The sequence below is a fragment of the Eubalaena glacialis genome, chromosome 6, assembly GCF_028564815.1.
Source record: "Eubalaena glacialis isolate mEubGla1 chromosome 6, mEubGla1.1.hap2.+ XY, whole genome shotgun sequence".
NCBI classification, from domain to species: domain Eukaryota; kingdom Metazoa; phylum Chordata; class Mammalia; order Artiodactyla; family Balaenidae; genus Eubalaena; species Eubalaena glacialis.
Window position 1 is genome coordinate 80,882,044 of NC_083721.1, and position 24,507 is coordinate 80,906,550.

A 24,507-nucleotide genomic window follows, 5' to 3' on the forward strand; every position below is an offset into this window, starting at 1 on the left:
CAGATATAGACAGGCATCGGTGTCTCTAGAATTATTAAGAACCACCGACGTGTGAAATATCAGTATTCAAAAGTACTGATTTCTCCCGTGAGGTACTTTTCATATCTTATTTTGATATCTGAATGCAAATGAGCCTTAGTAAACCCTTCCTCACCTGGGTTCTTTGCATGATGGTGCAACTGCGTCTGTTTATTACAGACAATTAACAAATATATAGCCCAGTTTAGATTTATACAAATCGACTGTTAGGTGAGTTACCAAAAACATATTTGAAGGTGAAAACAAGCCTGTCTTTAATTACAGCTCTGTTGATTCTTGGCTTTCTGTAATTACCATGATTTGTTACAGTGTGTGGGTATGTTCACTGCCAAGAATAGAGAGATTGAGTCCAGGCTCTGCCACTTACTAACTCTTGGATCTGGGACAGTCACTTCCTCTGTCTGACCTTGGGAAAATCGGGATAGGCATCCTCTCCGCGCCTATCTTACTGGTTTGCTCAGCGGCTTAGAAAACAGGATAGACGTGATAGCTCCTGGTGAGATTATCCAAACATGTAAGCAGGAGCATGACTCCTCCTAGAAGAGCCCTAGTAAACCAGGGGCACATCTGCTTGTGTCCTAGGAGATGCATAGACACCGAGAGCTCTTTGGAAAAATTACTTTTGCTGTTATTGTTTCAGTCATTTTCATCATTTAGCAGCCATGACTAGATGTAATAGTAATCCCACCTCTCCCTCTTAGGGGCCTCATACATCTTGCATGTATTTAATTTGACAAACACTGATGAGGAACCTACTGTGTACCAGACACTGTTGCAGGGGACCTGGAGTTGGGTAAGAAACGTTCTTACCGCACACAAGTGATTCTAATGAAAGGCAGAGGTGCGAACGGGCCTTTGGGGTGGCACAAGCTCTTTGTTGTAGGAGAGCTTCATTCCCATGGGGGTGGGTTGAAGGAGTGCTGGTAGGAAAGGTGGGATTTCAGCAGGTCCTTAAAGGGCCTGACACAAGTGTCTGCCAGATACTTCCTAAAGAATGGGCCAAAAAAAAAAAAAAAAAAAAATCACTTTTTGGAGCAAGGCTGGTTGAATCCATCTCTGGGTGGCAAATTTGCTGCGGTCTTCTTTCCTCTTCTTCATGGCTGAATGTCTGGAGTTTAGCAGAGGGCCAGCACGTAGTGAGCACTCAGCAAATGCCATGGAGGGAATTACTGAGCAAAGTCATACTGCACGTTTGGAATGCAGTTGGGTGGGTCAGACACTAAAGAGACGGAGTGCACCTTGCTCCAAGAACTTGGCCGGGTCACTTTCCTTCTCTCATCAGGACGCTGGAGGGGCACATCTGATCTGCTTTATAGGCTTGCGAGTTGTCTGCTGCTTGGGAGGTCTCTGGAATCGACCGCCAAGTAGCAAGAATAAAGCCACTTTCTGGAAGCACGCTGGGGACGATAATGACTATCATATGAGATTTAGCATGGGGAGAGAGAGCGTCCTGCGGAGCAGCCATCACTGTTCCGGACCGGAGGACCAGCCTGAACACTAAACCAGCATGAAAGAAAAAGGTGATTAACAAAGGTAATTGTCTATTGTGTCGAGGAAAGCTTCCTAGGGCACTTTTCTTTAAGAAAGTTAATTATCTTCATAGATAGCTAGAATATTAGGGTTATTGGGGGGAAAACCAGCTGATGTTTCATCTGTAATTATTGGTGACGTGCTAATGAGTTGAGAAAAAGAAAGCTGATTGGCCCAAAGGCTTAGCACAGAAAGGTCATTGGGGAAGAGCAGAGGATGGGTTGGCCAACCTCCGAGTTATCGCCGTGCAGTTATCAAGTAATCACTGCTTCCCGTTTTAGCAGAGATCATGTCTGAGGAGCAGGCAGAGGCTTGTGGGCACAATGATTGTACTTTGGGGGGAGTCTCTGAAAGGTGCAGAGAGCACTGTCAAGAGTAGCCTGTGCCTACATCCTCACCCACCTGCGGGACTAATTTTATCTTTGTTTTAGCTGTTAGCGGAGGCTTTAGAGACTTGGAGCTGCTGGTCTCCCTTGCATAAAGTGTGATGTTTTGTAAGCATGTAAAACACTCTTACATATTCGAATTTGTTTTGTCCCGTTTGCAAGAGTCAGAGAAATGCTGTTGACCTCAGGTTATGGGAGTTGAAGGTAGTGGGGAAATTAAGAGTAAAGCCTCTCTCTGGCAGAGAGACTGGGCCTCCGGCTATGAGGAAATGTTTGCTGCCCTTCTGGAAACAGCTGTCATGCCTTGTGGCCATCTCCTCATCTGTGGAGGCCCCTCAAGTCACTCTGGCGTTCTCAGGCCTCAGCTTGTCCTCCATCCTAGCACCTCTTCTTGTCATGGCTGCTGACCTCTTCGCTCCAGGTTTCTCTTATCTCATGGCTTCTCCTGTCTGATCTCACTCCTAGGTCTCTGGGAGCCTCCATTCCTACTTGTCCCCACTTGTGGTCATACCACCCTTAAGAGAGAAACCACGCGACCTAGGGGATCTCTGTTGGCAGGACTGGCTTCACGGGTGCGCAAGCCGTGCATTCTCACAGCACCCTGCGCTCCAAGAGGCCAGCACTGGGTTTAGTTTTCTCCTCTGGAAAGACCCTCAGCAGTGTGACACCTCCATAAAAGCACACATTACATTGCAATGTCTTTATCTGTCTTGTCTCATACACTGTCAGCTCCTTGAGAGCAAGAAACACATCTCTTTCATTCCTGTGTCCCTGGCACCTACCTCAATATTCAGCCTCTATTAGGTGCTCATTAAATATCTGTGGAATGAAAACAAGGGTCCACAGATGGTTGGTGGCACTGGGGCTATAACCAAAGTCTCCCATCTCTTCACCTTGGGCTTCGACAACTGCACCAAATGTGCAAATGGATTTTCAGTTGACAGCTGTTAGGGAGACCTTCTTCTTTTCTGTCTTTTGTGAGGTGGATTCCTAAGCCAGCAAAATTGCACCTGCGGCTCCACTCTTCCTTGAAAGGCAGATGATGTTCAGGTGAGCTCTGGATTTCCAGCTGTACAGACACGGCCCCCAAGGTGACCCTGGCTCAGAAGGACCTGACGTGGTTTAGCATGGACCCCGCTTGGCATAGTTGCAAGCAACAGAGGCAGGCAGAAAAGAAAGCACTAAGAAAATTCCAGTTTGGGAAGCTAGGAGGGAAAGGAAGCTGTGGGATACAGAGAGCTCTCATTCTTTTCTCTCTCCAGGTTTCTTGGTTTCTGCCCAATTCTGTTATTCAATAGTTGTGTGACCTAGAGCAGGTCACTTAACCGTGGTGAAATTCATCAATAAATATGATAGTGACATCTCAATTGCACACCTCGTGATGTCTTAATAGGCTCAAATGAAAGTGCTTATAAAAATGCTTTGTAAAATTTGGAAAGCATGTTGCTCATATCATGCTGTTATTCCATGTTATTACATGTAATAACATGTCTGTTATTCCCAAATATACTTATCACACATGTGGCTTTCCACTGAATTTTGGCCAGGCTTGACAATCCTAACTGAACATTGGTTCCTAGGGTAAAAATAGAGATTTGTGGCAGTCATGAAAACCTAGAAGTGCCTTTATTCACATGAAATATAAATGGCAGGCAGACCTTGTTGTTGCCTCTGGGGAAGACAAATGTTATCAACTTTGGTCTTTATACCTTGTAGAAGTTGTCTGTTGCTCTGACTTTTCCCCATCAACCCCACTTCACGTAAAGTCAGAACATATTTACCTATGACCTCGTAGTATGTAACAGCATAAGGGATAATGTAAGATATCCTGTCTGAAGTCTTAAGAGAAAAACCAGACGCCAACATGAATAATTATAACCCAAGGTAGACCATAAAAGAGGGAACCACAATGGTCTTTGACAGCTTTGAAGAGGAGAAATGACATCCCACTGGAAGGCTGAGGAATGATTCATGGAGTCTATCTCCAAATCTTGTCGTTCTTAGATCCAGTCCCTTTGATAAGCAAAAACCCTTCAAGGTTCTTACAGAGCTCGTGGACCTGTAGGGAGAGGGCATCTTCAGGAATCTTTCTCTCTCGGAGCCTGGGAATAGCACTGTCAGACTGTTTCAATCTCTCTCTCCCTGTGAGGCCCAGAGCTCTGCAGAGATGAAGTTTGAAATGCTTGGCCTCCTAGAATCTTGACTGGGTTGCCTCTAGGCGAGCCCCTTAGCCTCTCAGTTTTCTCATCTGGAAAATGGACATAATAATACTAACTTCAAAGCAATGTTGTAACATTTAATTGATGTTTGCAAAACCTTCTGAGATCTACAGATGAAAGACCTTGGAGAAGAACACAGCATGATTATTATATGGGAATTAATCCCTTCGTCAGCCTTTGGGAGTTCCCTGTTTGTTCAATCTGTACCCTCTTTGGGGGGTCACTGGGCTGCATTTCCAGATGCAAAACATTCTTACAAGAAGAAACAAGTGGTTCTTGATTTCTTGGTCACCCCTGGGACTTTTTCAGCTCAACATCATCCCTAGACTATCACCTTCTCTCTTCTTTTTTCCCACTCTTGAGGCAAAGGCCTTACTCTTTCACACCCGGGCAGCGGTCAGCCTGATCTCACCCCGGAGCATGCTGTGGGTGAGAAAAAGCTGACCCATTAATAATATGTTTGTTAACTTCAAAGACTCAGTATTTTCTGCTTTTTGAGCTACAGGGAAAATGTCCTGCCCACTCTTGGAATCAGTGACAGCTTCTTAGCCCCTTAGAAAACATAGCTCCCTTGTCCAGAATCTGATACTTTTCATCTCTTCATCCTGAAAATGAGATGAACATCCTTGGCCTGTGATTCCATAGGAGGAAGAATGAGCCCCCAAAAGAAGTCTGATAATTTCCTTTGATTTTATCATTGATTTGCTTCTCTCGGCCTTTCCTTTCTTTAGATTCCTCAACTATAAAGTGAGTATAATAATTCTTCTCAAAAATTTGTCCTGAGGAGTTAATGAGATCATGTAATTGAAAGCACTTTGTAAACTCTAAAGGATGTGTAGATACACAGAAGTGAAGTAGAGTATTATCTGATTTGTAATGCAGAAATCGTTGGATACACCCAACGCTTACAAAAGTGGATTTGGCATAAAAAATAAAGACATAAAGATCAGCCCCACTCTTTCCAAGTTTGCTGAAAGAATCTCCTCTACAAACTCCCTGTCTGTTGAACATCTGGCCTTTGAACACCTCCAGTAATGGGGAGCTCACTTCCTATCAAGGCAGTCTATTTCATACTTGGAGGCTTCTCACTGGCAAAAAGTTCTCTCTTTGGCTAAGATGACATCGGTCTCTCTGTCACTTCCAACTGCTTTGCAGCTCTAGTTCCTGATTCCACACCAAAAAAATCAAACCTTCCTTCCTTATAATGGTCCTTCAGATTTGTGAAATCAAAGATCCCATCTCTCCTGGGTTCTCTCATCACCAACTAAAACTCCCCAGTTCCTTTCATTTTTCTCAAGGCACTATTTCCAGGCCTTTCACCATTCCAAGAGGTAAGATCCATTATTTGCCCAAGAAATGGGGGGAGTAGAGGCTCCAGGACCAGCAGTAGAGCAGGGTGGGAACCGTGGGATCCCTGTGTACTCAAGGTTACGAGGAACAGCATGGAAAGGACGTTTTTATCACACTGACTAGAGCCAGCTAGCTCAGCACCCAACACTGTCAGCGCCTTGCACACAGCTGGAGCTGAAGGAATAAATACCCTGAATGAATAAACACAGTGAAAGATTTGTTGTCCGTAATGGATACATATTTTCATTCCTCCGGACCATTGTGATTTTGGAGTGTCTTTTAATAATTTTTCAGCTGCTATATCACTATGGAGGGACAGGACAGCTTTTAGTTTCTTCTTCAACCCCGAGGTATTTCACTTTCATCCAAAGTTCTGTCTTTGGGTCTCATACTTTATAGGTGCACATGACAAAATGGGGTATGGGGGCAAATTGGAGAGTGGTTCAGATAGGATGCCTTCCCAAGATCTCTCTTATGGATGTTTGTAGCTTTTTCCCATGCCCAGTCTTAGAGTGACAAAACTTTTGGCCTGGAACAGAAATGAGGTCCCAAAGCATTAAAAAGGGGGTGTGGAGGCCTGAGTCACAAATCCAAGCGGAAGAGATATTGGATGTCAGCCAATCCAGATCAGCTCCTGATGACTGATCTCCTTTATAATGCCAGATTCTATTTGGTTAATAGTTACTGAGAGGTTATGATATTCCAGGTACTCTGCTAGATGCTTTAACACACAATCTCTTACTTAGTCCTCCCTTCTATGTGATGGGAAAGGTGTCACAGTCTCCCAGAGTCAAGAGAGATTGGACATCAACGACACTGACCCGCAATTAGTGTTCTCCTATTTTCCAAGGGAGCATGCTTCATTCATTAATCAAGAAATGTCTATAAAGCCCTCAGCAGTGGTGCCCAGATTCAGGATTCTTTTAAACCTATGGAGTTTTTGCAAGAAAGTCTCTGAATCCACATGTGTGCTCAAGATTGTCTAGAGACTGCAAAAGACAGGCGTATTTTACTCATATGTACTTGTATTTCTCAAGCATATGTGGGCGCTGTTGTGATTAATCAGATATAATTTTTAAAACCAGGCTACGAAAACCATGGTGTTGTTGTCATCATATACTTTATGAATCATTAGAATTTTTAAATTAATATACATTATTTTTTGAGCAGTTTTAGTTTTACAGAATAGGCAAGCGGAAAGTACAGCAAGTTCCCATACTCCCCTTTGCCCTTCCGCCAAGTTTCCCCTGTTATTAACTTCTTGCATTAACGTGGTATATTTGTTATAGTTAATGAGCCAATACCGATACATTATTATTAGCTGAAGCCATAGTTTACATTAGGGTTTACTCTTTGTGTTGTGTATTCTATTGGTTTTGACAAATGTATAACGACAAGTATCCACCATTACAGTATCATACAACATAGTTTCAATGCCCCAAAAATCCCCTGTGCTCCACCAATTCATCTCTCCTTTCCTCTCTCTCAATCACTGAATTTTTTTTTTTTTTTTTTTACTGTATCTACAGTTTTGCCTTTTCCAGAATGTCATATAGTTGGAATCATGCAGTATGTAGCCTTTTCACGTTGTCTTCTTTCACTTAGCAATATGCCTTTAAGGTTCCTCTTTGTCTTTTCATGGCTTGATAGCTCAATTTTTTATTACTGAAAAATGTTTTATTGTATAGATGTACCATAATTTGTTCATCCATTGTCCTATTGAAGGACATCTTGGTTGCTTCCAAGTTTTAGCAACTATGAAAAAAGTTGCTATAAAAATCCATGTGCAAGTTTTTACGTGGACGTACGTTTTCAGCTCATCTGAGAAAATATCAAGGAATGTGATTGCTGAATTGTGTGGTAAAAGCATGTTTATTTTCGTAAGGAATCGCCAAACTGTCTTCTGAAGTGGCTGTACCAACTTTTCCATTCCCACCAGCAATGAATGAGAGTTCCTATTGCTCCACAGTCTCATCAGCATTTGGCGTGTACTCAGTGTTCTGGATCTGGGCCATTCTGATAGATGTATCGTGTATCTCATTGTATTAATTTGAAATTCCCTATTGACATGTGTTGTTGAGCATCTTTTCATATGCTTATTTGCCATATATATTTTTTCTTTGGTGAAATGTTTGTTCAGATCTTTTGCTCATTTTAAAATTGGGTGGTTTTTTTTCTAACTGTTGAGTTTTAAGAGTTCTTTGTATATTTTTGATACCAGTCTTTTTTCATATATGTGTTTTGCAAATATTTTCTCCCAGTCTGTGGCTTATCTTTTCATTCTCTTAACAGGGTCTTTCACAGAGTGGAAGTTTTTAATTTTCATGAAGTCCAACTTATCAATCTTTTCTTTCATGAACTGTGCTTTCGGTATTGTTTCTAAATAGTCATTGCCAAACCCAAGGTCACCAAAATTTTCTCCTATCTTGTCTTCTTGAAGTTGTATAGTTTTAAGTTATATTTAGGTCTATGACCCATTTTGAGTTAATTTTTGGAAAGATGTGAAGTCCGTATCTAGATTCACTTTTTTTGCATGTAGATGGTCAGTTATTTCAGCACCATTTATTGAAAAGACTATCTTTTCTCCATTGAATTGCCTTTGCTCCTTTGTCAAATATCAGTTGACCGTATTTGTGTGAATCTATTTCTGGGCCCTCTCTTCTGTCCCATTGGTTTTTCTGTTCCTTTACCAGTGCCACACCGTCTTGATTACTGTAACTTTATAGTAAATCTTACAGTTGGGTACTGTCAGTCCTCCAATTTTGTTCTTCTTTAATACTGTGTTGATTATTCTGGATATATATATATATATATTTTTTTTTTTGCCTTTCCACACAAACTTTAGAATCATTTTGTTGCCATCCACAAAGTAACTTGCTGGGATTAATAATCCCTTGATTGAGATTGCTCTGACTTTATAGATCAAGTTGGGAAGAACTGATATCTTGACCATATTGAGCTTTCTAATCCATGTACCTGGAATATCTCTTCATTTATTTAGATCTTCTTTAATTTCTTTTCATCAGAGTACTGTGGTTTTCCTCATACAGCTCTTTTACATATATTGTTGAATTTATACATAAATATTTCAGTTTTGGGGGTGCTAATGTAAATGGTATTATGTCATTAAAAGTTGAAAGTATAACTGGTATCAAGTGGGAAGTCTGTGATATTTTTCAGGTTAAAATGTGGTCTGTATAATCCCAAAGATGAGAAAGTGCTGGCTGACGTGATGTTGGACATGAAGTCGCCGACAGTAGGGCTCTGAGCTCCTGTTGCCAGAAGGGTGTCTAATGGTGTTACGGTGGCAATGTCACGGTATACTGGAAGGAAAAATCTCATTTTCAGCTCAGACTTTAAACGTGAAATAACTTTTTCCATCCAAAAGAGTTTAAAACTCTTCGCCCTTGTCACAGACCCCATAGAGAGAAGTGGGCACCAGAGAGCCTGTGCAGAAGGTCCAGGTTAGAGGAATGAAGAACTGTGGCAACAGCCACCATTTTATTTTTTTCACTAGCAGAGTAAATAACTCACAATGCTCATGGGATAAAGATAAAACTTCTTACCATCGCCTACAGTCCTGGAATGGTCTGACCTCTACCAGCCTCTTAAACCATATATGCTCCCTCCTCTGCTCAGCCACTTTGTCCTTGCACATCCTTTTCTTTGCCACACTTCTTTCCTGGGGCCTTTTCATATGCTGTTCCTGCCCCTCTTTAGCCAGCTCATGAATCACTTCCCTGATCCTCCTCGGCCAGGCCTCTGAAAGCACAGCTTACTTCTGAGCGCGTATTACGTTGTGATTTTACATTTATTTATGTGATTAGCTGATTACAAAACTGTAAATTCTAGGGCTTCCCTGGTGGCGCAGTGGTTGAGAGTCTGCCTGCCAATGCAGGGGACGCGGGTTCGGGCCCTGGTCTGGGAAGATCCCACATGCCGCGGAGCAACTAGGCCCGTGAGCCACAACTACTGAGCCTGCGCGTCTGGAGCCTGTGCTCCGCAACAAGAGAGGCCGCGACAGTGAGAGGCCCGCGCACCGCAATGAAGAGTGGCCCCCACTTGCCACAGCTGGAGAAAGCCCTCGCACAGAAACGAAGACCCAACACAGCCATAAATAAATAAATAAATAAATAAAATTAAAAAAACAAAACAAAACTGTAAATTCCTTGAAGGAAGGCAGTGTCTGTATTGCTCACCTTTATGGTCCCAGCGCTGCAATTGTTGAGCGAATGGATGATTGATGGGATATACTACAGAATCATGAACTGTGTATATTTCTCAGTTTTGAGTATGGGGACTGGTAAATGAATCATTTAGTTTCCTAAAGGGCTCCTCTAGGTGTTATGGTACATGCAGTTACCTGGTATGGTTGGTTCCCCACCCAAACACTATAATCAATGTTCTGGTTCCTAGAACAGTGAAACCTGAGTCAATAGCTTCCTTTGCATAGTGTTGGCTAACTGAGGCTTATAGCGCTTTGGGTAAACATGGAACCCCTGCAGCCATGTCTCCACCTGGGAAGACTAGTGTGACAGTGTAGGAGGGGTGTTCACCAATCCAAGCCAAGCTGAATGGTCCAGGGTGAGTTAGAGTAGGGGCTGTAAATTGTTGCCTCTGGGGCCCAGGCTGCATGCTTTTCTTTTTTAATTTTCTTTTTATTATTTTTTATTGGGGTCTAGTTGTTTCTGCACGCTTCTTTTGGCTGTACGATCTTTCTAAAACTTTTGGACCTGAGTGTCTTAGGTGGGTCCTGCATGTTTTGTTCCCTCAATCTCCTACCACTCCCTACTGTCTCAGACCTGGCTTGGGATTTCTTGTGTTTCCGCTGCCTGCCTGGTCCCTAAGCGCATCCAGTTGGTGACCCTTGCTTGAGTCCAGTCCTCCTCTGGGGTCAGTGACTGGCCAGAGAGAAGGACTGCTTTTCACATTCCTATTTCGTACAGGAACTGGGGGAGCCACACAGCTGGATCACACAGGCCCTGCTGAAGAACTCGCAGTCCAGACGAGGAAGTGACATGCACATAAACGGCCAGAACACTGTGCTTCCGAGTGTTTACAAAAGCAGCTGTGAGAAGGGCAGTGACTGGAACACATGCTTCTGACCCGCATGTTTGTGGGTCTGGTTCACAGGACGGTGGCGGTGTGGGCGAAGCTGAGGCAAAAGCAGCCTTCAGGCCCTGGGCTCGTCCTCCATCAGTGAAACACACTGTGACTCTTGCTGTGGGTCCTTGCGTGAGTAACTTCAACTTCACCTCTTTGAGCCTCAGATTCTATAACTGTAAACTGGAGGTGATGTGAGGGGCAAGAGGGTTGTTGTTTAAAAAAAGGGGTTTAAAAAAAGAATGCCTATGAAAACGCTTAGCATGATGCTTCATACGGAAGAGACAAGTGGAAACTGCTGAATTTGAATCCTGCTTTACGGGAACCTTTATAGAGACTGCTGCAGAATATGTCTTGGCAACTCTTGGGCCCACCTTCCAAAGGACGCCTCGGTAGGGGGTCGGGCAGTCCTCTTCCTCGCCCAGCCATCGGCTGCGTAGAGCACCCTGTGCCAGCAGCTGGCCAGGCCATGTGACCTCTTCTCCTTCTTGGCTGTTCCCACTGGCAAGCGATGAATAGCCAGAGAGACGCCCTCCATCGTGCCGAGAGTTTTCCCAAGGAGCCCAGAGGGAACAATGTTCTGTGTTTTTGCAAAGCCTGACCCTCTTCTGGAGCCAATTCTGGTGGAGATACAGGAACCTAATTGTTTACTGTTCTTCAGGTCCCCTCCATTGGGGGCCACTTAAGCCCTCCTTTAACACAATGAATGGAATGCTTCAAAGAGTCAGTATCTGACAATCTCAGCTTCCAGTGGTCACAAGAGCACCAGGAGTTTCAGGTTTACAGATTCAGAGAGTGTCAGAGCAGGAAGGTGTCCCAAACGTATTTGTCCAACTCTCTCACTTTACAGCTAAGTAAACTGATGCCCAAAGAGACAAAGCCAGTGACAGACCTAGGTCTCCTGCCTTCCAGTCCTGGGCTTCTGCCATGACACCAAGCTGCCCTCCATGTACGGAAAGAAACATTGAGCATGAATGTGAGTGTGTGATTCCACTAGCGTCAGTTATCACAAATGATAGAACAGCAGATTCAGCCCCCCCCCCAAAAAAGAGTGTGTGCGTGTAGGGGGGATTTATTAAGTTCTGTAACTGAGACGTACAGGAGGACATCTGGCTTTGGCAATGTTCTTGGGATCCGGTTTTTCTCTCTCCATCTCTTAGGTCTTCTTCTCTTTTCCTTCAAGAAGGTCACCAGAAGTTTTCAGGGCAAAATCCTTTCAGGATCATGTGCCATGGGAAAATATGAAAGTTCTCTGTCCCTGCTTTGTCTGCAAAAATCCCAGGGTTCACCTTGATTGGGGTTTCTGTATCACGTGCTCTGCTGTCAGCCAATCACTGGGGCTGGAGACTGCAACGTGCTAATTGATGTAGGTCTGGGCCACATGCTCCACCCCAGGGCTGAGGGTGAGGCCCACTCAGACCCTGTGGATTGAAAGTGGGGTGCTGCCAGGAAGGGGGAATGGGGTTCAGTGGCTAAAAATATGAAAAATGTCCTCTGTGCCCCCGCAGTGCTCCCATGTCTGAAAATAAATGTGATTATGTCTTAGGTGCATCAAATCTTCCATATCGTCAATTTAGGGAGTGGTTTGCTCTCTAGCAAACAGTGCAGTTGAGATGGTAGAAATTAATGAGAAGAGACTGGGGCATTTTGCTGTGAAGTGGAGTTCTGGGGTTTAGGTAACATGACATCCTACAGTTGATCAGCTAACCTATGTCTTATTTTGCATGTACTTCTATGAAGTAAGAAAAAAAAGAGAGACAAGCAAACAAACAAAAAATCAAAACCAACCAACAAATAAACAAACAAAACTACTCAAGGCCTAATCTTTCAGCTTGCTAAGAAAGTCTGATTAAACATATTCCAACATAAGACAGGGGCTACTGTAGCTGTATGAGGGGCTTTCTTGGTACCTAGAAATATGCAACCCACCTCACTGAGCATCAGTTTATTCGCCTTATAAAAGTCAGGTAATGTCTAACAGTTGCACAGAGCTAACCATTTATGAAGTACTTTCATGACAACTATTTCACAGCCTGGACAGACAGGAAGGTGAGGCACAGAGAGGTTGAGCAATTGTCAGAGGTCACCCAGCTTGTCAGTGGTAGATCTGGGAAGCCAGCCCAGGCCCTTTGACCTCAGAGACCATTATCTTTCAGTATGTCATGTTTTCTCTGAGAAAGTTAACACATTTTAAGTGTTAACACTTTTTATTATTTCCCATTTTAAAGGAAAATATGCTTGAAATGCAAATCAACATCAACAATGCATATTTTATTTTTACTATCAGATTGGCAAAAAAAATTAAGAGAATCGATGATATTAAGTTTTAGTAAAGGATATAAGAAAATAGGTCCTCTCCTACACTGTTGGTCAGCCTGCAAGTCAGTGCAATACTTTCGGAGTCAAATTTGTGTTTCTAAGGTGACACATAAAACATGTTCATTGCAGCATTGTTGGTGATGGAGAAAAACAAAGATCACTAGAGGTCCATTCACAGGGGAATGGCTTAACTGCAGGGTAGTAATATTATGAAATACCAGGGAACACAGTACATCTATGACAGCTAACAAGGCTAGGGCTCCTCTATGCGTTAAGTTAAAAAAAATTGTAAAACAACGTACACACCATTAGACCACTTACATAAGGAACAAACTGCAAGACACACTGAGGTATTTCTGCATGCACATGTAATTAGCTGCATAGAGTGAAGGGCTAAAATGATACTGATAAGTACTAACAATAGGAGTCGGGGACGGGGGTCGGGGGAGAGGAGGAGAAGGGTGGGGAGTTAGCAGGGAGTAGGGATTGGGATCAAGAGGGTCAGACAAAAGGACATTTGCTTTTAGATATTTGAACATTTTGCAGTAAAAATATATTCATGTTCTATTTGTGTAATTTAAAATATTGAAATATAAAATAACCCGAGGTTCTTACTAAGACATATTAAGTCATTTGAATTAAGAAATGTTTTATTGGTAGCTGAGTTTAGATGGAAAAGATGCTGATTCTTTTCCCAGTTCTCCAATCATTACACATGCTTATCCAAAGCCTCCTCAGTTCCAGGTCACCTTGCAACTTTGACGAACTTGGAGATCTATAGAACCTTATGTCAGAAGGAACTTAGGGATCGCTGCTGTTCACCTGCAGGGAGGAGGCTATTGGGGACTAGAGTCCAATTACCTTCCTGGTTCTTTTCCAGATGACTCATCCGGGAGTGAGGTCATGACCACACTCCTGGGACTCCATCTCTAGAGAGAAGAGCTAATCATAATGCTTCCTTCCCTGCTTTCTTGTAAGGATTAAATCAGCCGGTGATTATGAAATTGTTAGGGAGCTGTCAAACATGATAAAAATGTTAGAGAGTGATGTCATTGCTCGTGTTTCCATTTTTCTGAGCCTCAAAGTTGAAGCGATTTGCCCGAGGACACGTGGCTGAAGGACAGCTTCGGCTCCTTCTTTGTCACAGCCCTGGTGGCGCTTTGCAATAATGCTCGTATCGCACTGTCCACAAATTGTGAATGTGCCTGTGTTCTCTACTAGGGGGGGGGAGTCCTCTGAAGTCAAAGACCCAAGCCCAGGCATCTTCTTACCCAGCATCTGTCTAACATCTTGCGGGCCTTCAGGGAATGTTATGTATGAGACTTTCTGGACTCAGCTTCTCCTTCTCTAAACAAAGAGTGGGATCTAAATTGCTAATATCGGGCTTCCCTTGTGGCGCAGTGGTTAAGAATCCGCCTGCCAGTGCAGGGGACACGGGTTTGAGCCCTGGTCCGGGAAGATCCCACATGCCGCGGGGCAACTAAGCCCCTGCGCCACAACTACTGAGCCTGCGTTCTAGACCCCACAAGACACAACTACTGAAGCCCGTGAGCCACAACTACTGAAGCCCGCGCACCTAGAGCCCGTGCTCCACAACAAGAGAAGCCACTGCAATGAGAAGCCCGCGCACCGCAACGAAGAGTAGCCCCCGCTCACCGCGACTAGGGAAAGCCTGTGCACAGCAACGAAGACCCAACGCAGCCACAAATAAATAATAAATAAATTAATTAGTTTTAGAAAATCATAAAAAAAATAAATTGCTAATATCCTTTTCAGCTGCGAGGGTCTGTGATTTAAAGATCGAGGTCTTCACTTCACTCATCTTTAACCAGATGGTTGACTCACCCCAAATCCTCCAAAACTTGGACATTTCAGCCGGATGAGAAGCTGAAGGATCAGCTGGTCCTTTCAGGTCCGGAGACAGAGGAGGTTTCTGCAGGGACCTGAACTGTGATGTCCTCGGCTGATGTGTACTTGGAAGTAATAACACCTTGTGTTTATGGAGCCTCTTGTTTCTGAGGCGCTCAAGGGGCTTCCCAGACATTATCTTACTCTTCCTCATACCCTGGCATACCCAGCGCCAATGGGTTAAGTGGTTTTCCCATAACCCTCCGGCGGCAGAGTCAGGACCAGAACTCAGGTCACCAGACCTCTCATTGCATCCTACCACTTTCAGGATCGATGCTCTGCCTCATGGAGAAGGGACAATTTACCATCACTGTTGTAAGGGTTTGGGACAGCTGCTGGAGCCCCTGGGAGAAAAACGCTCTTCTCTCCTCTCCTGCTCCAGCCTCATGAAGTTGATAATGTATGAACTGATTCTAATTTGAGCATAGGTGATTCATCCTCTGGAAGAATGAATCAGAGACATCTATTGATGCCAGAGTGCAATATGGGGGGCCATTGGAAGCCTGGGTGGTCTCCCAGGTTCGGTGGGTACTGTGCTTCAGTAATACATCAGAAACCTTAGCTGGACCATCCATTTCACTCCTTGATTATTTCCTACATGATAAAATGACGTTACGGAAGCTGGGAAAAAGGACTGGATTTATAGTCAGGAGATCTGAGTTTCATTCAAGTATTAATATGTATTCTGGTGCCATGTGCTACTGGGAAAAGTACTTCATCTCTCTGTTCTTCAATTTCCCCATTGATGAAAATGGGTAATCCCTGTCTCATCAATTTGTTATAAAGACCAAATAAGAGACAGTGTAAGCCAGTCGTGGTTTTCCAAACATTTGGGATACTTGGTAGTGCCAGGGAATACTCTAAGCCACAGTGATATCAACTTCAGCCAAGATTTTGGGGAAATTAATTTTATATTAAAATAAGGACACGTTTATGATAAAGTAGCAAGCTAAAATTGAATACATTTTAAAGATAAATTTTGCTTTGCTCCAGAGATGGAGGAGGGCCTGACTGATCCTCTGTCTCCCCATCCCACAGAGGATTCCTCTTCTCTCTGCCGTGGGGTGCTATTAGGGACACTGGGTGGAGAAGTTTGAGAAGTGTTTGTTTAAATAGTTCATTCCTTTGATTTTTCTGAGTTATTTTCTTGTATCCATTTTGGTTACTTAGATGATATTAGCTCAGGTTCCTGTAGCAATGACTTCACAACTTTTAAAAAATATCATGTCCTCAGATTTTTATCAAGTGTCAGTATAATAAATGGTTGTGTGGAGAATGATTCTGCATTGTCTGCAAAACCACTGTTGAAGATTTGGTTCCTTATGTTACTTAGCGCCTCCTATAAAAAGATGCAGATGATAAAACTCTTCCTCAAATTTTCTGCCCAGTAGAAGTTTGTCTCCTTTGAAGAATGAGTATTTGTACTTTTGATCACATAATAAAAGCCAGGTAACTCAGCACTTTTCTAGTTTTGCTTTAGCAGTCAGGAGGCTCAGAGCTGTTTTATTCTTATATTTAGTAAAAATTGAATCCAAGGTTCCTGGCATGATTATTTCCTTTCTTTCATAGCGTGGCAAATCTGTATATTTAGCCATCTGGTATTTTTCCTGCAAGCCTTCTCCAGGTTTTTGTTTTTGTTTTTTTAGAAATAGATAGGGTATCAATGATAAGGAAACCAATTCTGAGATAGCCTTATTCCAGAGAGAGAGGAAGAGATGCTAAGACTCACCGTTAAAATATAAAATCAAATTTCTCCAGAGGAGAGGCCTGAGGCAAACCTGGGAAGGAGCCTGGGTTTGCCTGTGGGCCTTTGAAGTGACCGACTGGACAGCTCCAGCTTGGGAAGAGCGTCACCACTCAGCGGCCCACTCTGCTTCCCACCACCTTCCAACGTGGATCCTTCACAGCCTGCTGTTCTTTGGCAGCCAGTCCCCCACCCCAGCATTTGCAGGCCAGGTATCAGTACAGATGGAGGTTGCTGGTCATACCTCACCCCCTCCCCCCTCTCTTCCATCCCCGGCCCTGCTACTCACTGGCATTGATAGGCATTCGCACCCCAAAGACAAATGCTTTGCAAACTTTTCCACCCAAGTGTTCCTGAGGGCAGGGAAGAGTGGGATGTGGAGGTGGAACATCAATCACACCCCCTATCCCTGGACCACGCCCAGCCCTAAGGGTGTGCACCCTGCGGCTGTGATCTGCTCTGGGGATGAGGAACCAGGGGAGAGATCAGGTAGGGCCTGGAAGCAGACCTTGGGCCATTTGCACAGGCTCTTTCAGGGTCCCAGGTACCCAGAGTTTGCTTTGAAAGGGGGAGGTGGGCTCCAGGTACACATGTTCATGGCACCATGGACCTCTGCCCCGTAAGGAAGGCCAGAGCTGCCCCTAAGGCATGGGGCCCAGGGCGGGGTGGTGGTGGCCTAGTTTTACTGTTATCTGACAGCCCTCGTACTTAGAAAGACTACCCTTGTCATCACAACTGACCTGCTCTGTGTCTCCTTCAGTCATAGGGTCCTGGAGTATTGAAGCTGGAAGCAATTATGGGGACTCCTCATTTTAAAGATGGGAATATCGAGGACTAGAGAGGCAACTAACCGACTCAAGTCCTTTAAATTGTGTTCTAAATACTTGTACCAAGTCCTCCAAGGATGGGGGTAGAGTAAAAAGAGAGAGAGCTTTATAACATTATGTAATGGTGATAGCATAGCCAGATCTGTGTCTGTTTAATACATCTTCGATTAAAAATTCCTAGAGGCTCATGGATGAAGAAGGTGTGAGAAATGAAAGGTGGGAGGAGAAAAAAATTCATATCCAATGTCCACCGTCAGAAAAAGTATTTTTCCCCCTTGGATATATTGCACGGCAGAGATAAAAATTAATAGCTTTGTCGCCTGTGATCTATTATCAGCCAAAGTACAAGACTGTGGCTCTCAGTAATTTTAATGGAAAAACTGAAGTCGTATTATCAGGTGATAAAGCTGTGTCAGGCGTTATTTTATTCTCTTATCTCGCTTGTTCAAGGTGAGGTGTTCCAGCCCTGAGGGATGAGCCAGGCTACTGTGACTGTGACGTTCCCTGTGCCTTGATCTCACTTCACCTTTTAAGATAACTGTGGCAGGTGAGAGAGGGCTCTGGGGCCAGCTGATTCTGAGCACGGATCCCAGGGAAGGCTGTGACGGCTGAGATCCTTGTCGTAGGAGGCTGGGACAGGTAGCTTGAGAGCTCTGCAGACTCTGTCCCATGGCCCAGGTCACCTACATGGCTGAAGCTTTCACGACTCCTCCGGGAGAATTTATTCAGCCCACACTAACTGGTGATCTCGGATGTTCCCAGCGTGATGTCTGATAGGGAGGGAAAGATGAGTCATGCCGGTTCCTGCAACCCTAGGGAAGCTCGGGCGGACAGACGGTTGCAAGTTTGGTTGCATGGGAAGGAGGCTTAGTCACACCCTCCTGGTCTGGGCTTCTAGAGTCCATCTACCTAGCTGCACTCCGGCTTCCGTCACGGTGTGTGGTCATTTATTTGTCTGCGTGTCTGTTTCTTCTCCTGTTGGAATGTGTGTTCCTCTGGGGCAGAGACCAGACCTTAGACATGGTCTCCGGTCCGTCTTCTGTGCCAGCTGAAATATTATCAATGTTTGTGTACTACATTAAGGTGAGAGCTACTGCATTTATTCATCTGTTCATTCATTCATTCAGTATCCAATGTCCAGTTGCTGATTTCATTATATAACACTACCTCTAGTCAGCCTTGTTACTAATATCAGAGATTTACAAAAGGAGTAGCTTGGCTCTGAGTGTCAGGTGTGGCTCATGGAGGAGAATAAAGGAGACCCCTGCCCCAGCTTCCTTGTCACACCAACAAAGACCCCTGGCCTCTCATCTTTTGCCAGCCCTAGGGGTGATTCAGAACTGGCTGTGGACAAGACCCCTCAGATGTTGTAAAATGAGTGCTGGCCACCGTGGGACAGGCTGGGTTCTGACTGCCCCAGGTGTGCCACTTCTTAGATGGGTGAGAGGGGACAGGTGGCTTCCCCTCCCCGAGTCTCAGTTACTTCACCTAGGAAATGGGGAGGATAGAACTCGGTCTTGCCTTTTTCACAAGGCTTTTGAAAGGGTCATGGGTGTGACTGGTAAAAGTGCACCAGGGAAAGCAAAGATTATTACAGAATAAGGCAGCTCCCTCTGCATTGTGCCCTAGGACCCTTCATGTGCTTTGGAAAAAAGCCATCCCATAGGCACACACCATGCCTTCCTTTTTGTATGTAGAATAATTATTTCTTCCCTTTATTATGTTTTTGAGAATCTGGAGGAGTGGCTTGGCAAGAAGTGGAACCAGTCCCCAAACTGCCATCCCCTGATGGCATCCACATTTCACTAGAAGCCCATGTGGAGCTCAAGAAGACTGCATCCTCAGAAGGGGCTTTCTTGTGGAGATTTTATGGTTATTGGCTAGAAAGCCAATGAAAGAATGGTCACTGGCTAAAGAGCCAAAGAAAGTCCTCCAGGTCTGCGCGACTCAGCCCCAGGAGAGGCTCGTTGCATGTTAAAATCAAGGGAAGTGCTGAAGCAAGGCAAGGCACAGGAAACTATCCGAGATAAAAGATAACATCGATCAAAATACAATCCCAGACTCCTCTTCTCACTCCTGCTGGGGTGGAATTGAAGTAATCATGGTGTCTCCTTTGAACTGGTCAGAGTCCTGGAGCCCTGGGTTCTGGGAATGACTCGTCCGGAGTGATCTTGGACTAGTCCTTGACCTGTTCTGTTTTCCAGGCTTTTATCTGTCATATGAAGAGGCTGATTAATTCCCAAGGTCCCCACTAGCTCTGGCATCTAATGATTCTAGCTATCCAACTGTTTTATGATTCCCGGATACTCTGAGGTGATTTACAGGCAGGTGGCCCTTGTCTTAGGATTCCCCCAACGTACTGCTGGGTGGCCTGAGCCCCTGTCTCTACAGGAGGCCCCACATAGCCATTAGCAGGGCCTGGGGGACCAACAGCAGCAGCCTTTTTCCTCCAGAACATGGCCCTGCATTAGCACTGACCCCTGTGGGGTTTAAGCTGAATATTGGACAAGGAAGCAGAACATGGGTTCTAGTCTAGGTCAGCTGTGACTCACTTAATCCCTTAAGGCCCATCTCTGGTGAACTCTCTTTTATGAAGCTTTCCCAGATTCCCACCTAGAAGATTCTGTTCCTCCCCTGTTCTCCTCTTAGTTCTCTTGCCAGTCTGTGAGAGTGGTAGGGGCTGGTGGAGTCATCTATCTTCCCACAGGTGCCAGGAGGATTTTGTACACGGTAAAAGCTCAATAAACATGAATCAGCGAATTTGAGATTGAGATTTGAATTAGATATGGATTCAGATTGACAGATATAGCAAACACATTTCTGTGATCTCCTTGGTGCTTGGTTAATGATTCCCAACCAGGGATCCCTGGTGCCCAGAGATCTATTTAAGTAATAATGAGAGGAAGGAGGGAGTAGATAGAATTATTTGGTTGTAAGTGACAAACGCCTGACATATTGGCTAAAGCAAAAAAAAAAAAAAAAAAAATGGGGACTTCTTGGGCAGAGCTGGCTTCTGGTTTGACAACCAAGGTGCTTGAGCTGTCATCTTCTGCTCTCTCACGCTCATCTTTGCTTCCTTCTGTGTTGGTTCGATGCTCAGGCATACCCTTCGTGGTGGCAGTATGGCTGGTAGCAACCCCAGGGAAAATGAAAACCCATTTCTTCCCTAACTGTTTCAAAAGAGTACTGGGCTTATCTAACAAAATTTATTGTTAGTTAACAGTCCTTGTAACCAAAGAGGAAGTGGACTTGGATTGACTTTGGTCCAAGTACATCCCTGGAGCTGGGGGTGGTCTGTGGATTGATGTGGTATGGGGTGGGATGGGGAAAAGGGGTTGGTGCTGTAACCAGAAGAAGGGGGATCGATACTTATGGCAAAACCAATGAAGTGTCTTCAAAATATTTTCAGTGTTTTAGAAAGCCTAGCAGAAATAGTCCATTTGCTGATGTTAAAGTCACAGACGCTAATGAAAATGTCAAGTTTTTTTTACCTTTGTCTGAAGTTATAGCAGCTCAATTTGAAAACATTGGAAATCTCTTACTGACCAGAAGCTCTTTGCTTCATAAAGAATGGGAAGGAAAGTTAATTTCTGGCATACCCCATTTAATAACACAGATTCATTTTAACCGTAATTACTATGAATTTTTTCCCTTGAAACATGTATTATACATAGCATATCATAAATACTTCTACCTGGGATTGAAGGGTTAGAATATGCTCTCAGCCAATAAGAGATGGATAAACTTGGCTGTGTCCTTTCAGCCAATAATCATTACTGCCCCATCCTACAAGTGGCTCTCAACCAATGGGCACTCCAACTGCACTTTGAGAATTAAGAGTCTTTGGTAACTTGTGTTTTTTCCCCCGGGACCCTCTCTTTTTGCTGTATATATTGTGCTCTGGTCAACGCTTTGCCATGGGACTATAAGTATTGGAGGAAGATGAAGAAACAAAATTGAGTAACTTAACTGCAGGAGCTTAAAATGCCAGACTCAGGAGGCCTTCAAAGAAAGTATCCAGAGTCAAGATGTAGATGCAATTAGGCAACTGTGGAAATCTTTTGACCTTAAGAAGGTCCTGGTGAGCACATCTGAGCCCAGGGGTTAAAACCTTGTAATAATAGGTAGGAGAAGCCATGGCCAGGGCAAGTCATAACTTGAGGGCATTGGAAGGAACCAGAAGATCCACTGCCTAGGAGAGTCAAAGGCTGGGAACAAGCTCTTTTTTTCTGGCCAATGTACAATAGTTGGCTCTCTAATTCTGAGGATTTACAAATGCTAATGAAAAATTTTGTAGCTGCTTTATGTAATCATTAGAATATCTTAACGAAGGGAAAAAGAACATCTCTGCCTACCATCCCTTATCTTAAAGGAACTCCTTCTCTGTTCAGGTTTTGCTTTTTTCTGAGTAGTTCAAGTTGATTAATCTGGAGCATCACCTGCTTAGTGGACTCTAGATCTGAGGCAGGATTAGGGGTCTAGAAACCAGGCAGTTCCTGGACATTCCTGCCTGAGGACGGACAGTGGGTTGCAGAGGTGAGGGCCTGCAGACTGAGGACCCGCACTGGTGAAAAGGAGAACAAGTTAGAGAGCATGCTGCAGATGGTGTGCAGTGGGGAGGAACAGGCAGGGAACCCCTGAACCCTTCCATGGTCCCCACTGAGCTCTGTGTGAACGAGTACCTGTATTTGAGTTAAATGCTGCTGTAAGCACATGGCCCATCTGGGCTACAGAGCTAACCCAGAGCAAGGCAAGGACCCAGCCTGTTCATTCCCAAGTCATAAGAGCTCCGTTGCCTGAATCAGGAGGTGATATTAGAGATGATCCTTGTCCTACCTCCTCATTCCACATATGGGGAAATTCAGGCTCAGAGAAAAGGGGACAATTTGCCTACAGCTGGTAGGATTTTGGTATGTTTGTTCTACCATCTAGTGATATCAGGATCAACTAGGAATGCTGGTTAAAATGCTGATTCTTGGGAACTAAGCCAGACTTAGGAGATTGGATGTCCTGGAAGTGGGCCCAGGAATCTGCATTTTAGCAAGTACCCCAGGTGATTCCTAGACACCCCAAGTTTGAGAAGCACTGGTCTAATGTTCCACAGCTGGTTCAGTATCAACTCTGTAGAAAGACTCCTGACTCCAGGCTCACTCCTCTGTCTGATACCAGAGGGCTGACAGAGCTGGTGACCAAGGGGAAGGACAGATCCAGGAGAGTGAATTGGGGAGCTACGAAGAGTGAGGTTTTGTTTCTAATTCTTCCTGCACTCTGAGAAGACCTGGTTGCCTTTCTTCAGACTAGATATAAAGAAATTAACCAAATGATTCCTGTTTGCCTATCAGGCACTATGATGTTTGAGTGAGTGTGTCTTGAAATACTGTTACTCCCTAAACTGCAACTGATCATTTGACAAATCAAAAAGCTCACAAAAACTCCTCTCTTTCTCTTTTTTAAAGTTAATAGCTCCTCTTTAGTCTCCAATACTGCATGTGTAACAGTTTAACAGGTTCGCATGCATCCTTCTACTGCATTCACATCTCAAACTTAAATCGCTGAAAACCTCAAGAGATGATCTCCAAATCTTAACTACAAAGATTAAAATGAAAAGAATCGGTTCTTTTTGTTATTTTTACAATGACATAGTTCTTTACTGCTGGTTAAAATAACATTTACCTCTTGCTGTAAAGTTGTGTGTATTGTCTTACATTTCACTATGTGAAGACTTCTTTTAGCTTTTTATGCTGGATTCCATTGGGATGTCCTAGGACCCCAGTAGAACTAGAGGTTAGTGGCTAAAATTTTAATTTTCAATTATAAAAAGTCAATAAATAGCTCATCGAGTTACTAATAAAGGTTAAACAAAAGAATAGGTTTTTTTTTTTCTTTAAAAACTCAGCTTGTATGTGTATGTTTCTTTAGAACATTTGACTGGGATTCAGGACAGGGATCGATGCTGGTTCTGCTCTAAATAGTCTGCGTGAACTTGAACAAGGCACCGCCCTTCTGTGGGCCTCAGTTTCCCCTTCCAGAGAACAAGAAGGTCAGGTGATTTCTGAAGACCTCTTCAGCTCTGAAAGTTTCAGGGTAAAGTACCAAGGGGTTATGAAATGTCACACAGTGTGGGAGGGAACAAATATGTCATGATTTCGTTCCAGTTTAATCTGTTTCACATTTAGTATAGTCCAATCTGAGATAGGTCCTCTGTGGAACACAGATGACTCACTTCCTGTCCTAAGTGGGTCTTCTCTGAGGTGTGGAACAGATCCTTCTTTCAAACATCAAATCAGCCAAGGGGGTTAAGTCTATGGACCTCTGGAAAAATTCAGCATGTTCTTTATTTGTGTCAACTTAAACCTGGTAATTAGCACACACAGACACACCCACACATACACACGGACATTTAAGTACATGGCGGTTTAGAAGCTAGAGATTCCTGAAAAGTGTGCCCTTCAAGTTTTTATAATCACAATCCCAATTGAAATGAAGATTAGGGTGAAACTTTTTGTAAGGTGACAGATGTCTTTTGTGTAAGCAGTTATGAAGGCTGAAAGAGCCCAGCATATTTCAGAAATATTAAGAGTCAATTGTTAAACCATCCTTGCATTTGGCTATGGTGGGCGTACTTACGCATGGAATTTGGCAAAATCAAGACTTTTTTCTTCAGAGAGCTGGATTACCAGCACATCACAGTAAGACCCAGAGTTACCAACTCAAATGCCCTTTGAAGAAAGGAAGTAACATGTATAAGTGATTTGTTCAGATCTAGAAACATTTCTTTCAATGAAATATCAAAGCATGCTGGCCCCTTGCTAGACTAAAATTAATACCTAAGGAAGTCCAGAAACTGAAATTTCTCAATATAAAATATATCTTTATATAAATATAAATATATAAAATATATATTATATAATATATAAAAATATAAATATAAATTACATATTTATAAATATAAATGTATATTAAATATATCTATTACAGGTTATTACAATACATCCAGCTCCCTTATTACTTTCCCCATAAATATTTTAAAATTTGCATGATAGAAAACCCTGATGAACATTTTTCCTGAATTCATACAGTCT